We start from the raw sequence: 16,228 nt of genomic DNA on the forward strand, positions 1-16,228 counted from the left end.
GGCAGTGCTTACCAAGAAAATTGGAAATGCTTTGCTATTTGTCATCTCTACCATAAGGTTCCACTGTGGAGCCACAAACACATGACCTCCTGAATGAGGTATTTCTTACTAACTGACAAAATAATAGGCATGGTAATGCATATGAAAGAAGACTGAAATATTAAACAAAACAGACCATGCCTCTTAAGGAAGTTTACAGACACAACACAGCTCTTCAGCAAAGACTAAATACATACAGTCTTAAATGTACATACGTCCAGAGGTGAGAGATGTTGAGTGTCCTGTACAATTACCCTCTGCCTACTCCCTTTGAGGCAGGGTCTCTCACTGACTTGGAGCTAGGCTGGTGGCCAGCAAGGTCACAGTTCTGCTGTTCTGGGGTTACAGGCACACATGGCCATGCCTTGCTTTTTACCTGGGTGTTGAGCATTTGACCTCAAATTCTCGTGCTTGTGTAGCACATTTTCTTATCCACTGACCCATCTCCCCAATCCTAGGAACAGAGTTATAGAGTGACTGCTTTCTTCACAGTATGATTCTCACATGTTCTCTTCTCTCCATATGAAGGAGATATCCTAGAGACCACTGTTGGTTGAAATAAAGCACACAAAGAATTCGTTGATATCAAAACCCAAGGACCCTCTTCAATAGAGGCAAAAAATACTCTTTTGAAGCTTGAAACATATAATCCATCTTCTCTGGGACTATTCATCTCTCAAATACAGCTGTAGAGAAAATGTCTGAAGACTCCAGATCTAGTCTCATTCTTGGAGTGTCTCGGCCCCTTGGCCTTCCCTGGTTTTATTTAAACCTTCTATTGGTTTATGAGTTTGACAGGGGCCCCAGTAATTATGCCAGCTTCTAAGTCCTACTGTAACTTTCGTCTGCATCTCCCCAAACACACACAAAATTTAGTGCCACTGCAGTGCTTCTAAAAACAAATAAAAGCTTTGCAAACTAGTCACCAAGCATCCGACGCAATTAAACTGCATTTGTTTCTTTTCTGGCATTCTCGCACAATCGGGGCCTTGTGAGAGTCAGGCACTCCTTGAATCCCGCTGTGTTTTCTTTAGAGGAAAGTCTGCCAAGATCGGCCTACCCTGCATCCACCCTACAGAAGTGACGTCTCAACTGGTGAGAGGTGGACAGTTGTCACACACACTCACACACAAATGCACACATGCAAAGGCACACACACAAATACACAAACATGCAAGTGCGCACACACACACACACACACACACAGTTATTCTGATGCTGCTAAAACCATGACATTCCCACAAAGACACAAATTGATTAACCACAAACTTAGTGTGGGGGAAGAGAGACTCAAGGTCTTAGAAATAATAAAAGGCTGCACACTGACTCAAGGAATTATGTTAGGTAACAAGATGAAAACAACAGCAACAACAAAATATTTACCTGGCTAGTAAAAAGTATAACAAACCATAGAATAATTTCAGAAATTTGATTTTTTCCTAATTAAAATTTTTTTCAATGCAAGTGAAAGTAGAGCTTCTCTCCAAATGCTTGGACCTTAAGAGCTTTCAATTCTCAACTGCAAGCTGTCACGCTTGGAACTTTTAATTTACACAAAAGGTCTTGGAAGTCTAGTTGATTAAAGCTGACTACCATTAACTTTGCCTGATTTAGCATCTTGCCATGTGAGTTCACACTCACGTTTTCTCACCATTTGCCCTGAGTTGCTCTAATTACGTGGGTGTGGATCTGGTACTGATTTGGAACTACACAAAATAAATGTCCTTGTTAGTAAAATAATTTATCAGAGAAAAAATAAATAACTTAAATGTGCAGTCTGAAAAGACCTGAATAGACTAGACATTTATACCTGAATTCAGTATCAGGAATCCTCATTAACTCTCCATGATTCTGTTTTATCTCAACTGTGCAGTTCATACTGGTAAAGCAACTTCACAAGAGCTCTGTAAAGAACTGACATGTGGGCCTCAAGTTAAACCAAACATTGATTGGCCACTTCCACAAGGTCTGAGCCACCATTGCCCCAGCACATCTTGCAGGCAGGACAGATTGTAGGTGAAGGGTTTTGTGGCTGTGTTGGTGTCCAGGTTTCTCTTTCTATAAGCTGCAGAGTGCATTCCCAGGTTGAAGAGACAGAATGTAGGGGTGAAGGCTCCAAGTCCACACCAGCAGGATCTCTCTACATTCAATGAGTTATGTGAAGTTATCTTCAGCAATGGGCCCCCCTACACTACACCCCCAGAGGGCCAAGAACCAGAGATTGGATATTCCAGAGATCTAGGGTAGAACCAAACATGACTGGCCAAAAAAAAAGAAAAAAAGAAAGAGAGAGGGAGAGAGAGAGAGAGAGAGAGAGAGAGAGAGAGAGAGAGAGAGAGAGAAAGGCTTCCTCCAGCAGCAGTGGGAGGGGTGCAAAAACCCATAGCTAGACATTATGTGAAGAAATTCTTTTTTGTTTTGTTTTGTTTTGTTTTGTTTTTTGATACTGCGTTTCTTTGTGTAGCTTTGAAACCTGTCCTGGAACTCACTCTATAGCCCAGGCTGGCCTCGAACTGACAGAGATTCACCGCTTCTGCCTCCCAAGTGCTGGGATTAAAGGCATGCACTACCACTGCCCGGCATGTGAGGAGATTCTTAATTGGAGGTCTCCATTGGGTCCCTCTCCTCAGACATCAAGGAACCCCTCAGAAGGTGGGGAGGGAAAAGCGTAGGAATCAGAGGGGATGGAGGACACCAGGAGAACATGGCCCACTGAGTTAACCAAGCAAGGCTCACATGGGCTCACGGATACTGAAGAGGCAAGCCTGGGACCTGAATGGGCCTGCACCAGGTTGTCTATGTATATGCTACGGCTGTTAGTTTGATGTTTTTCTGGAACCCCTAACAGTAGGAGCAGTGGTATCTCTGACTCTATTGCCTGGTCCTGGGACTCTTTTCCTCCTACTGGGTTTTCTTTTCCAGCCTGGATATGAGGGCTTTCTCCTTGTATTGTTGTATTTTGTTTTGACCTGTTTGGCTATAGTCTCTTGGAGACCTGCTATTTTCTGAAGTCTGAAGAGGAACCTGGGGTGGGGAGTGCACCTGGAGGAGAAGGGAGGTGGGTAGGAGATAGGAAAAGTGGAGGGAAGGGAAACTGTAGTTGGAATGTATTGTATGAGAGAACAACCTGGTTTTAGTTTTAAAAGGTGAGACAAATCATCTATTAATCAAGCTGGAATGTAAAACCCTTTAAAAAAGAGGCTTACTTTGTAAAAATGAATAAATAAACATGAAATGAATGGAAAATAAACAAACAAATAAATAAATGCCTCAGTGAGTAGCCATTTTTCTAACTAATTATGGCTAAATTAGAGTCAGCAGATCTATCTCTATTTGTTCTTTCAAGTATTTTTGGCAGTGAATCCAACATGAAATTCAATGTACTTAAAAACCTGACAATACAATTCTTCCTCCCTCTCTGTATCTGTTCTCATCAGTTCCTGGATGAAGGCTCTCTGACGACAATTGGAGCAGTCATCAGTTTGATCAGAGGAGATGACCAGTTCACGCTCCATATTCAGTATTGCTAGGAGTCTCAGCTTACAGATTACTGGGAGTTTACTTTTCATCAGCTCCCTACATGACTCTGAATTGCCCCCCTTTCCAGTCATCTCTTTCAGTACTCTCTCCCTCCATCCACCACCCAACCCAATCCCTCAAGTTCCCATCCCAACCCACCCCCAGTCCACCCACAAGATCTTTTCTATTTCCCTTTCCAGGGAGATTCATGTGCCCCCCGCCTTGGGCCTGCCTTGCTACCTAGCCTATCTGGATCTGTGGATTGTAGCATGGTTATCCTTTACTTTATAGCTAATATCCACTTATGAACAAGTACATGCCATGTTTGTCTTTCTGGTTTTGAGTTACCTCATTCAAGATATTTTTTTTAATTCTGTCCATTTTTCTTCAAATTTTCAAAGTCATTGTTTTTAACAGCTGAGTAATACTCCATTGTATAAATATACCACATTTTCTTTATCCATTCTTTGGTTGTTTCCAGGTCCTGGTTATAACAAATAAAGCTGCTATGAACATGGTTCAACAAGTGTCCTTGTGACATGGTTGAGTATCCTTTGGGGATATGCCCAAGAGTATTAGAGCTGAGTCTTGAAGTAGATTGCTTTCCAATTTTCTGAGAAACTGCCATATTGATTTCCAAAGCAGATATACAATTTTGCACTCCCACTAGCAATGGAGGAGTGTTCCCATCACTCCACATTCTCTCCAGCATAAGCTATCATTTCTTTTTTTGATCTTAGCCATTCTGACAGGTATAAGACAGAATCTCAGAGTCGTTTTGATTTACATTTCCCTGATGGCTAAGGATGATGAACATCTCTTTAAGTGTTTCTCAGCCATCCCAGATTCTTCAGTTCAAAATTCCCTGTTTTGGTCTGTACCTCATTTTTAAAATTGGATTATTTGGTTTGTTGATGTCTAGTTTCTTGAGTTCTTTATATATTTTGGAGATCAGCCCTCTGTCCAATGTGGGGTTAGTGAAGATCTTTTCCCATTCTGTAGGCTGCCATTTTGTCATATTGATGGTGTCCTTTGCCTTACAGAAGCTTGTCAGTTTCATAAGGTTCATTTATTAATAGTTAATCTTAGTGTCTGTGCTACGGGTGTGTAACAGGAAGTTATCTCCTGTGCCAATGCCTTCAAGGCTACTTCTCAGTCTCTTCTATCAGGTTCAGTGTAACTAGATTTATGTTGAAGTCTTTGATCCACTTGGACTACATTTCCTTCCAAACAGAACCATTTCCAGAGAGCAGGGATGAGGAAGGGAATTTTGAACAGAAGAATCTCAAATGGCTGAGAAACACTTAATATAGGGACGTGATGGGGCAAAAAAACGGTCAAAAGGACATGGAAGGAGGATAATGAGATAGGTAATGAATAATGAGAGAGGAGATTCAACACACACACACACACACACACACACACACACACACACACACACACACACACTCAACCAAGAAAGGGAACCCACAAGAGATCAATGTCCCTTCCTCCAGCAGTTATTGGCTCCTCCAAAGCTGGAGAGGGGCCCCTGAGAATCTTGCAACTTTCAGCGTTCCCAGACTTGGAACATTTTGGTTAACTCTTGTGTTTCATGAGCATCCTCAACCCTCCCCAAACTCCTCTGAATCCCCTCCCTCATCCCTGCTCTCTGGAAATGGCTCTGTTTGGAAGGAACTATTTTACTAATTTACAAGCTTGCATCAATATGTTTCAGATCTTCACCTACCATCATGTAACTTCCTCACTACTAGCAGGGAGTTCTTCAAAATGAACTTCGTTAACCTTGATATCCATGGAACTGTTGGAAGCTTTGGTTTTTTTACTCCTCATGTTTTGTGAGCTGTTTTGGTATAAGCAATTAAATCCCAGCAATACTGCTATTAAAGTTTCATTTTTTACAGACCATCCTTCCTACCAAGTGTTTTTATCCTATATTTTAAAATATAAATAATTTTATCTCATAGGTATGTGTATAATATGTGCTTAGCACTTTTGTATTATGTGTGTATGTTTATGTATGTGAGTGCAGGTATGCAAATACCACAGTGCATATGTAGAAATCAGAAGAAAACCTCTGATATCAGTCTTCACCTCCCTCATTAACTGAGACAGAGTGTCTTATTTGTTGTGGGATTCAGCTGTCTCTGCTTCTCTTCTCCTCTCACTGTGAGTGACTGTGATTACAGATGTTGACTGCTGCACTGGCTGTATGAGTTCCTCTCCTGTAACACATATGTTTCCTCCTCATTTCCTTAAACATTGATCAATGAAAATAGAATAACACACGAAGGAGAGAAATGAAGTTAGAAAAAGAAGGAGAAGGTCAAGAGGGAAGGGAGGGGAGGGGAGGAGAGGGGAGGGAAAGAATGGAAAAGAGCAGAGGCAGAGAAAGGAAAAGGAGGGGAGAGAGAGGAAGGGAGGGAAGGGAGGGAAATAGTAAAAGGGAGAGGAGGGGAGGGCTATGGGGGAAGGAGGAGGAGAATGGAAAGAAAAGACAGAGAAAAGTCAAACGGAGGGGAAATGGAGGTCAGAAAATGGTAAAACTGAGTGAAGAACAGGAGTTACAGGAGGGAGGCAGGAGAGGGAGGAGGAGGAAAGGTGAAGGGTGGGGAAAGGAAGAGGAGAGGGGAATGGAGGAGGAGCTAGGAAAGATAAATGGGGGAATGGAAAGGAAGAGAGGAAGACGGGAAAGAAGAGAAGAGCAGAGGAGGAGGAAGAAAGTAGGGGAGAGGAGGGATCAAAAAGGGGAGTGCTGGCAGGAGCTAGGATTAGAAAGAGAATAGAGAGGAGGGCAGAGGAGGTGAAAGAGGAGAGAAGGGAGAGGAGAGAGACAGAGGAGGAGGGCAGGGAGGAAGAGGAGAGAGAGAAGGAACAGAGGGAAGAAGAGGACCAGAAAAGAGGGGAGGAAAATGAAATGGATTGATTTTTTGTCCTATTTTTCTGCTTTCTTTTTCTCTCCATAACTTTTGGTTTAATTATCCAACCATTTGCAGAAGGGGGTTTCTTCATGAATAAGAGCCAATAATAGGACATCTAATTTGGAGCTACAGTTAAAGATTCTTCTCTGTGGGCTGATCACGATTAGAGATAGCCTTAACTTCTTCCTCACCTTTAAAACCCTGTAACAAATGTATCATAATATAATAGCATCTTAGATTCAGCATGTAGTTATATCCATGATGACATCGATCTATTTGCTAAAGCATGATGTCATATACAACACTTTAGAGGGAGGCCAACTACATCTGCATTCATAAGAACACTCACGATAGTAACAAGAACTAATTATTCATAATTCATGCTGTACTTATACTTGTTCTGCAAAATACTGAACAACTATCCATTTTTAAGCTGATCAAATTATCAAACAAACTGAGAAGCAGGTGGTTGGACCCATGTCACCTTCAGAGAAAGCATGATAACCAAATTGATTTAAACAAAGAAGTGTGTCTACAACCAGAGGTAAAGCAGACATATAATCAACTAAGAACATGTCAATAGCAATTTTGTCATTGTGGGTCAGAATGCAGGCACAGAACTCATAAAGCTACTCCTGATTCGTGTGTATGTACTTCATTGGATTGAAAATTCTCGGCATAGTAAGTCCATGGAAAGCACAGATCCAAATGAAAATTAGAGTCATAACTGTGCTGTGAGTGTTCTGTAAAGAAATAACTATTTAAACATACAATCCCATAATTAGCCTGGATCTTTTCATTCAAGCACTGCAGGTCAAAACCACTGACTTTCCCAAGTCAATGGGGAAAAACCTTCCATTCCTCTTGTGTATTTGGATGTGTGTAACTAGACTTCTCTTATGCCAACAAAAACCCATGAAGGCTTTCTGCATACAAGTTTAGATTGTTCCAGCTCCAAAAATTGGATCAGAACGTGCTGGTACACACCAGCAGCAACACGCTGGACTGGAAACACCACCTGACCATTTAAGCCAAGAGGTTACGGCTCTCCACTAAGATAAATATCTGGGATAAAAAATAAATTGAGTCAATGGTAGTGCAAAAGCGAATGCTATTAACCTAATGACTGCAATGGATTTGGTGTTGAATTTTGCCTGTTCATTTGCATGTATTTTCATGGCTTAGTTGATGTTTTAGCTGATTGTGTACATGGTGAGCTATTCATAGGCTAAGACTTGAGGTTTCTGACCAATATGTCAGCTAGCATTTGTTCTGACTGTACCTTACATAAAATCTGAATATTAATAGTTTGACTAGGACAACTGGAATTTTTCCCTCCCTCAATATAGACATGCTTCTTTTGCAAGCACTCTATCTGAAATTTAAATTGTTAATGCCTATGTCTTCTTACACTTGAGTACACACAAAAAAAACCACATACACACATGGGGGGGGGCGCTGTAGTGGAAGAGAACTCCAAGGGTTAGTTTGGCAATTTGGGTCAGTTATGGTAGCTTTATGGGGCTATTAAGGGCAGATCTCTCGACCATTTTTGTCCCATAAATTCTGAGGCATGGTCACAAATTCTATCATCACACCACATATTTCACAATACATCTTGATAATGTCAAACAAAGAGGTGGAGAAAGTTCTCTGTCCTCTTGAACCTGTGCTAACTTCCATGATTTACATATCAAAAGAGAATGGAGCAGAAGCTATATATGCTATATGACTACCAGTATAAGATCATCAGAGGCTAAGTAGTTTTTGCCTGCTTTTCTTGTAATATTTGCTCTGAGAATGTATGGCTATAACAAAATACCTGAAAAAAGCAACTTAAAGAAGAGGATAAGATTGTCAGGCGGTGGTGGTGCATGCCTTTAATCCCAGCACTCGGGAGGCAGAGCCAGACTAATCTCTGTGAGTTTGAGGCCAGCCTGGGCTACCAAGTGAGTTCCAGGAAAGGCACCAAAGCTACACAGAGAAACCTTGTCTCAAAAAACCAAAAAAAAAAAAAAAAAGATAAGATTGCACCAGAATCTTGACTGAAAGCTCCCTCCATAGTTAGACTGAATGCTGATGCACTAAACACAGAAAACGTTTTGAAGTCTGATAATTTCACTTTGGATATGGGTACTCAGTACATTCAATCCAATACCTTAGGGATGGTGGCTGATTAACTGGGTTTAAAGATGGTTCTTGCAAGATGAAAGATGGCTACCTGCCTATCAAAAGGACTGATTTCTATGGTCTTGGAATGAAATTATTACTCTTATCTGTGCAAAAGAGTCCTGAAGAATCTGAAAGTCTTTCATCGAAGTAATGATGCTTTAAAAGAATGATAGTAATTATAGGTAGTACCTAATGATGATGAATATTTATCAGAACTAATTTGCATGTTTTCTGTTCTCTACTGAAGGAAGCCATTTCCACAATGATCTTCTCTAGGGAGGACATGAAAATTCAATAACAAAACTGGGTTCTTACAGAGCTGAGATTCAAACACAGGCCATTAGATGGGTGCCAAAGCAAATAAGGTGTTGCCATTACTGGCTCTTAAAGTCTCTTTTTCTGTCTCATATTCTCTCTCATTAAACCCTAGTCCTGTGGCTGTATCGTATTTAAGATTTTGCATGAAACAAAGGCAAGACGTTAGGCTGCCATGAGCAGCCTCCCTCAGTAGAGCCAGAAAGTGAAGTAGACAGAAGATAATGGCCAGTGATGCCACTTGGATGTAGGTGACTGCCACAAGAAAGGAGTTCCTTATTGCTTGCCTTTCTATCTCCGTTTGCACATTTGTCAAGACTCAGTGGTCTTTTAGGGAAGTACAGCTTAGGGCCAGCTTTGCAAGAAAGCCAAGTGCCTCACATATATTTTTAAAAAGAAAACCAACCCCTTCCTCTCTCTCTTACACACACACACACACACACACACACACACACACACACACACCAAAAATATCAGTCCTTTCATGGCTATTAAAAAGCCAGGGAGAGATGAATCTCAGCCTCAAATGTTTTTCTTTCAAATATATTGACCGCCCTTCCTTCACAGCACCTTACTTAGTGAAGTACAAGTTGTTCCAATGTGAAAGGAAAATTGCAACATCAGTATCTGGATGCTGCCTGGAGAATCCTCTTTCATGTCAAACTCCCGCTCTTTCCTTACCTTTAATTTGCAAGCATCCTGGTAGGAACACCTCTGCAAAGACACAGAGTGAAAAGGGTTAATATGCATGGCTTGGAGCCAAGCTTCTCTTAACTAGGGAATTGGCAGCCAGCAGTTTGGAAGGCTGCCTCAATGTCTGACTGAACGTTTTTATTATCCTTTTTGAGCAAAGGTGGCTTTTAGACACTCACAGCAGAACGGGGCTTTCTGATCGGGAATCGACAGACAGGAGCCAGAAAACTGTCTGCCCCTTCTGCAATGACTGGGGAGCCCCACGAAGGAAATACCACCCAAACTTGCCCGTCAGTCTACTTCAGACCTACCAGGGAAGTTGCAAAGTCAGCAGAGAGTTCTGGGAGTCTAGAGGGAGGCAGAGTTATGGAAAGAAAGACGGTGTTGGGGAGTGAGGTAAACTCAGATATTTAAATAAGACTGTTGAAAGAGAAATGAGAGTTGGAGAGCTAAACTCAGAAAGAGTGGTAATGCGAAGATAATGAATCTAAAGGCAAAGTGAGATATGCAGACATTAAGAGTTGTGAAAGAACAGAGGAAAAAAAAAAACTCCAAAGAAAGGGTTGAAAACATTCCTAAAAACTTCTCAGTTCTGATCGGCTTTGCTCATCCACAACTATGAACATAGTTAAGCACAACATCTTTGGCCAAATTAAACTCACTTTGTGTTGATCCACTAAGTGGATCTCGATGCTGCTTGGAAGCATTGAAAGTGTCCCAATCACTTCTTTGCTTAGTTTGATTTTTCTGATTTCCAGTAAAGCATCCCATGGTTTGGATGAACCAGTGGCTGTGCTTTTGCTATTATCGGTGGTGATGAGGATCAAAAGAGAGATGTGTTTAGAGGAGGTGAATAACAGATCATGCAGAGTAAAGATGATCTCTGGAAAGCAGAGCATTGACTTTAGTACCCACAAATGTCCTGGAATCCCTGTGAATAGAGAGCCCAGCATAGAAACACCCTAAGACCAATTGATTAGAAGTAGGAAATCAGGATTCTTTGTGCAAAATTGAGGAAGGGGAGACTGGCGGCTCTGAACTTGAACTCGACAATATTTAAGTCTCAAGAGCCGTTCATGCACACAGAAATCCTCCTGCCTTCATGCCAGCTCCTCACAGACCTGTATCATCATATCATCAAAGAATGTTGTCATCAAAGAATGTCAACTGTGCTGCAGCTTTCCAGTTTGCAGAGGACAGAAAGAAAAAGGTCTCAGAGTGTGGCCCAGGGAACACACTGAAGCTGACGTTGTTAAAAGCACAAATTTTGGGGGATGGGAAACGTAGGCAAACTAAACTGAACTCTGCAGGGAAAGCTGTATGCTTGCTTTCACCACAATGACTTCAAGGATGCTGGACTAGCAGGTAGAGAAGCAAATTGTCACTGACAAGACTTGGACAAGAACTTGCTTATCTTCACTGATCCAGAGGACAGCATAAAGTACAAAGGGGAGGTTAGACAGAGGGGCTGGAGGCGTGACTCGATGGTTAGAAGCACTTGAACCCTTGTAGAGGACCTGGGTTCAATTCCCGGGACTGAGTGGTATAAAGTTAGTATACTGTATGCCATAAAATACAGATGGTAGGGCTGGAGAGATGGCTCAGAGGTTAAGAGCACTGACTGCTCTTCCAAAGGTCCTGAGTTCAATTCCCAGCAACCACATGGTGGCTCACAACCATCTGTAATGAGATCTGGTGCCCTTTTCTGGCCTTCAGTCATCTTTTTTTTTTTTTTTTTTTTGGTTTTTCGAGACAGGGTTTCTCTGTGTAGCTTTGCGCCTTTCCTGGGACTCACTTGGTAGTCCAGGCTGGCCTCGAACTCACAGAGATCCGCCTGGCTCTGCCTCCCGAGTGCTGAGATTAAAGGCGTGCGCCACCACCGCCCGGCGGCCTTCAGTCATATATGCTATATATGTAATAAATAAATCTTTTAAAAAAAAAAATACAGATGGTAGGTCATAACCACCTGCAACTCCAGTTCTAATGGAGCTGATGCCCTCTTCTGATCTCCATGGGCACCAGACACACATATGGCATGCAAACATACATTCAGTCAAAACACTCACACACATAAAATAAATTTTTAAAAAGTTTTATAAAAAAAAATGAGGCTAAATGTAGTTAAAAATCAATTCAGCATCCACTGTAAGATGCGAAGAGTGGTTAGAAATACATAACTATATAGAGGTGAGTACGTAACTACAAATACAATCTAGACCCCATTTCTGGTATTCTTGGTTTTTTTTTTTTCAATTATGCCAGAAAATGCCGATGACACAGGAGTAATTTGACATAGTTTCTGAAACTCCATTATAGCTCTCCCTAACAGGAATAAGACTGTGTGCAGATATACCATAGCCCACAGCAGCCGTCCTTTTAACAGACCATGGATGTTGCTCCTAAGCCTATGGGGGAAGCCTCTCTCTGTGTAAACATGGAAATACTGTAATTCTGAGCTGAAATGGTTAAGCCAGGACAATTGGATAGATTACATCACCAGCAGCTGATGTAGGACACCGTGGTTAAGGTAGTTGTGTGGTACCAATGCTCTCAGAACTGCTCTGAACTCTGTATAAACTAAAATTGAACAGACAATAAAGTTCTTTCATGTTTTCAAAACAAGCGTCTCCAATAGGTACCAGTCTTACTGGTGAAGACAATGATGCACAATGTAACTGGCCCAGATTTGCATAGCTCTCAGTTATAATGTGGCGATGGCGAAAAGCTACTTAATAGGTTAGGAAATATTTAAAATTTAATTTTAATATATATATAAATATGCATATATGTAAAAGATATGCAACAAGGAAACTTTATGAGTTTATCAAAGTTAATTTAAGAATGCCTTTGCTTAACATAAATGCGGTTTAATTTACAAAATGTTAAAAAAAAATTTAATAAGAGCAGATACTACCCTTGATCTTAGCCAAAAAGCTGAGAAGCGATTGATGGAAGCAGATGCAGAGATCCAAGGCCGGGCACCAAGCCGAGCTCCAGGAGTCCAATTGATGAGAGAGAGGAGGGATTCTATAAGCAAAGGACATCAAGATTGTGATGGGAAAATGTACAGAGACGGCCAGCCAAACTATTGGAAACCCATGTACTGTGGACCAATAGCTGTGGAGCCCCCATGGGACTGGACTAGGCCCTTTGGATACACGAGACAGTTATTTAGCTTGAACTGTTTGGGGGGCCCTCAGGCAGGAGGATCGGGATCTGTCCCTGGTGCATGAACCAACTTTTTGGAGCCTAGTGCCTAAGGTGTGACACCTTGCACAGCCTTGGTGCAGGGGCGATGGGCTTGGACATGCCTCACCTGAGTGTCCCAGGCTCTGCTGATGCCCCATGGGAGACCTTGACTTGGAGGAGGTAGGAATGGGAGGAGGGTTGGGGGAAAAGGCTGATGGATGGGAAGAGGGAAGAGGGGAGATCTGTGGTTGGTATGTACAATGAATAGAAAATTTCTTAATAATAAAAAAGGGGAAAAACTATATAAAAATTCTTTTTTATTTTATTTTATAATTTGATTTAATTTTACATATCAGCCACAGATTCTCCTGTCCTCCCTCCTCCTCCCCTGCCCTCCCTCCAACCCATCCCCCATTCCCATTTTCTCCAGAGCAAGGACTCCCCTGGGGATTCAGCTCAAAATACTTAATAATTTATATGCTCAGAAGTCATCTATGTCTAAATCTAAATTATTATGCATCTCTGTAGATAAACCGGATGTCTTGTTTTTAATATATGTGAGTATAAGAGAGAAATGTTTAAAGATCTAAATACCGTTCTCAAGAAGGCAAAATTCAGGTGTTTATTTATTTATCTTCTACAAAATTGTAGCTATTCTTGATGAAGGCCAAATCTATTTCCCCCTTTTCCTTTTGCCAGGTGGTTTGATTCCAAACAAATCATCCACTGTCCTTTTCCTAGTCTCTGCAAGAGTTCTTTAAAAAAAAACACACACATCACACATAATCACATACTCTCAAAATAACATAGCCACCAAGGCAAGCAAGACTGAAAAAGAACCAAATTAATAGATCAACACAAGCCTATAAATTTATTGTAAAAATTGATACTAAAAAATCATCTCCAGTTGAGGAGATAGGTCAATAGGTAAGAGCATTTGCTGCATGACCATGGAGACCTGAATTTAGAGACCCGACACACATGGAGATAAAGCCAGGAACACAAGTGCTGGGGGAGAGGGCAGAGATAAGAATGTCCCCAGGGCCCTTTGACCAACAACCAAGCTAATAACTGCAAGTTTCAGTTCAGTGACAGGCCCTGCCTCAAGGAAAGTAAGGCAGAAATCAGCAGAGGAGGACACTTGACTTCCTCCATCCAGCTTCCATGAACATGCATGGGCATGCACAAACACACACAGCACAAAATATTATTTTGAAGTTCAATTGTAAAATAAAACAAGCATATCTGTTTTTGTTGTTTTCTTCCAGAAATAGAAATTGGGGAGCTTTAAGTGTCTTTTTAAAATTTCCCTTCCATTTTCTGTCTTTTATAAAAATAAAATTAATGGGAACTGTGTGGGCTAGGCTTATGCTAACTTGAAACACAAAGAAGTTATCTGAAAGGAGGGAATTTTAATTGAGAAAATACCTCCATAAGATCTAGCTGCATGGCATTTTCTTAATTAGTTATTGATAGGGAAGGCCCAGTGTGGTGATATTGTGTTCCCCAAAATATTGTGTACCCTAATAAACTCATCTGGGGTCAGAGAACAGAACAGCCACTAGATATAGAAGCCAGAAAATGGTGGCACACACGCTTTTAATCCTAGCATTCCAGAGGCAAAGATCCCTCTGGATCTCTGTGAGTTCAAAGCCACACTGGAAACAGGAATGGTAAAAAGAGCCTTTAATCCCAGGAAGTGATGGCGGGAAGCAGAAAGGTATTTAAGGTGTGAGGATGAGGAACTAGATCCTGGTTAAGCTTTTAGGCTTTTGAGCAGCAGTTCAGCTGAGATTCATTCTGGATGAGGACTCAGAGGCTTCCAGTCTGAGGAAACAGGATCTGCTGAGGAACTGGCAAGGTAAGGAAGCTGTGGCTTATTCTATTTCTCTGATCTTCCAGCCTTCACCCCAATACCTGGGTCCAGGTTTGTTTTTATTAATAAGACCTGTTAAGACTTGTGCTCAGTCCAGCTCATTGCGGGTGGTACTATCCCCATGCTGGTGGTCCTGGGTTCTATAAGAAAGCAGTCTGAGCAGCCTAATAAGCAGTGTCTGTCTGTGGCTTCTGCATCAGCTCCTGCCTCCAGGTTCCAGTCCTGCTTAAGTTCCTGTCCTAGGTTTCTTAGACGATGAACTACATACAATGTGGTAGTGTAAGTCAAACAAACCCTTTCCTCCCCAAATTGTTTTTGGTCAGGGTGTTTTGTCACAGAAATAGAAACCACAAGATAGGAACCAATTCATTTCTATTCTACTACACAATGGACCCCTTTGATAGCTGATGACTCTAAAGGGCAGATGGTTAAAAATTTGATGTGACATCAGCTGGAGTGGTGGCTCAGGAGACAAGGCACTTGCTGTTCTTGCAGAGGATCCATTTTTTATTAGATTCCCAGCACCCACAGTGCAGCTCCCAACCATGTGTAACTCCAATTCCTGGGGATCTGATGCTCTCTTCTAAGCTCTGTGGGCACTGCATTCACATGGTGCACAGACATGCATCACATACACACTCACACACACACACACACACAAAAAAAAATGAATGAATGAGTGAATGAATGGATGAATGAATGAATCTGGAGCTACTCAACACCAGTCCTTATATCCAATGTAGTTTCTCTTTTCACTAGACATAATGCACCAAATTCCTCATGGCTGGAATCTTTATTTCCCAGTCCTGTCTTGTTTTGCTTTGTTTTCCATCCATGACTACTTACATGCAATTCAAATGGTTTAAGTGTCTAGACAACTACTGACGGGCTCCTATCAGCCAAGCCCACAACCACATGTCATTATAGTAGTAAACAGTCCTCACTTGTTTGTTTATGTTGTTTGGTTTGCTTATGTTTGCTTAATTTCTGATAATAAAAATAAGACATATTTTATGAACTCAGATACATATTTACTAAGTGGATATGATGTTCATAAATTTATGCTTTCAATCTATCTTCAAATACTGTCTACTCTAAACAATGACTGGGAATTTTAATTCTTTCTAAATTCCTACAGCCTTTTCCTACTTCTTCCAAAAGATACATAAGTCTTTTGCATACACTACTGCTGTTTGACCTACTTTATGTACCCTAAAAATTTATAAGTGCCTTAAGACTGGGAACTGATTTTTTTCACCCACCAGAATCCTCACATGGACCAATGAGGAAAAATGTGAGCAACTAGTCAATAACTGAAGCCATAGAAAAACTAACTCAAAAAAAACTTCTTTAAATTTAAAAGGGGCTTTATGTGTCTAAGAAACAATTTTAAGATACATGTGCATCTCCTGTGAACCAAAATTCTCATCCAGGACTCTTATGTTAAGAAAATAACCATAGATCTTATCAAAGGATATCATTGTAATGGCATCTAATATATTGT

At 41.2% G+C, this 16,228-nt stretch overlaps 1 pseudogene; it reads right to left on the minus strand.

Moving 5' to 3' along the window:
• Positions 1 to 12,495: 12,495 nt before the first annotated feature.
• Positions 12,496 to 12,605, minus strand: LOC131918187 (U2 spliceosomal RNA; annotated as a pseudogene).
• Between the last annotated feature and the right edge of the window lie 3,623 nt (positions 12,606 to 16,228).

Source organism: Peromyscus eremicus, chromosome 8a (assembly GCF_949786415.1).
Source record: "Peromyscus eremicus chromosome 8a, PerEre_H2_v1, whole genome shotgun sequence".
NCBI lineage: Eukaryota > Metazoa > Chordata > Mammalia > Rodentia > Cricetidae > Peromyscus > Peromyscus eremicus.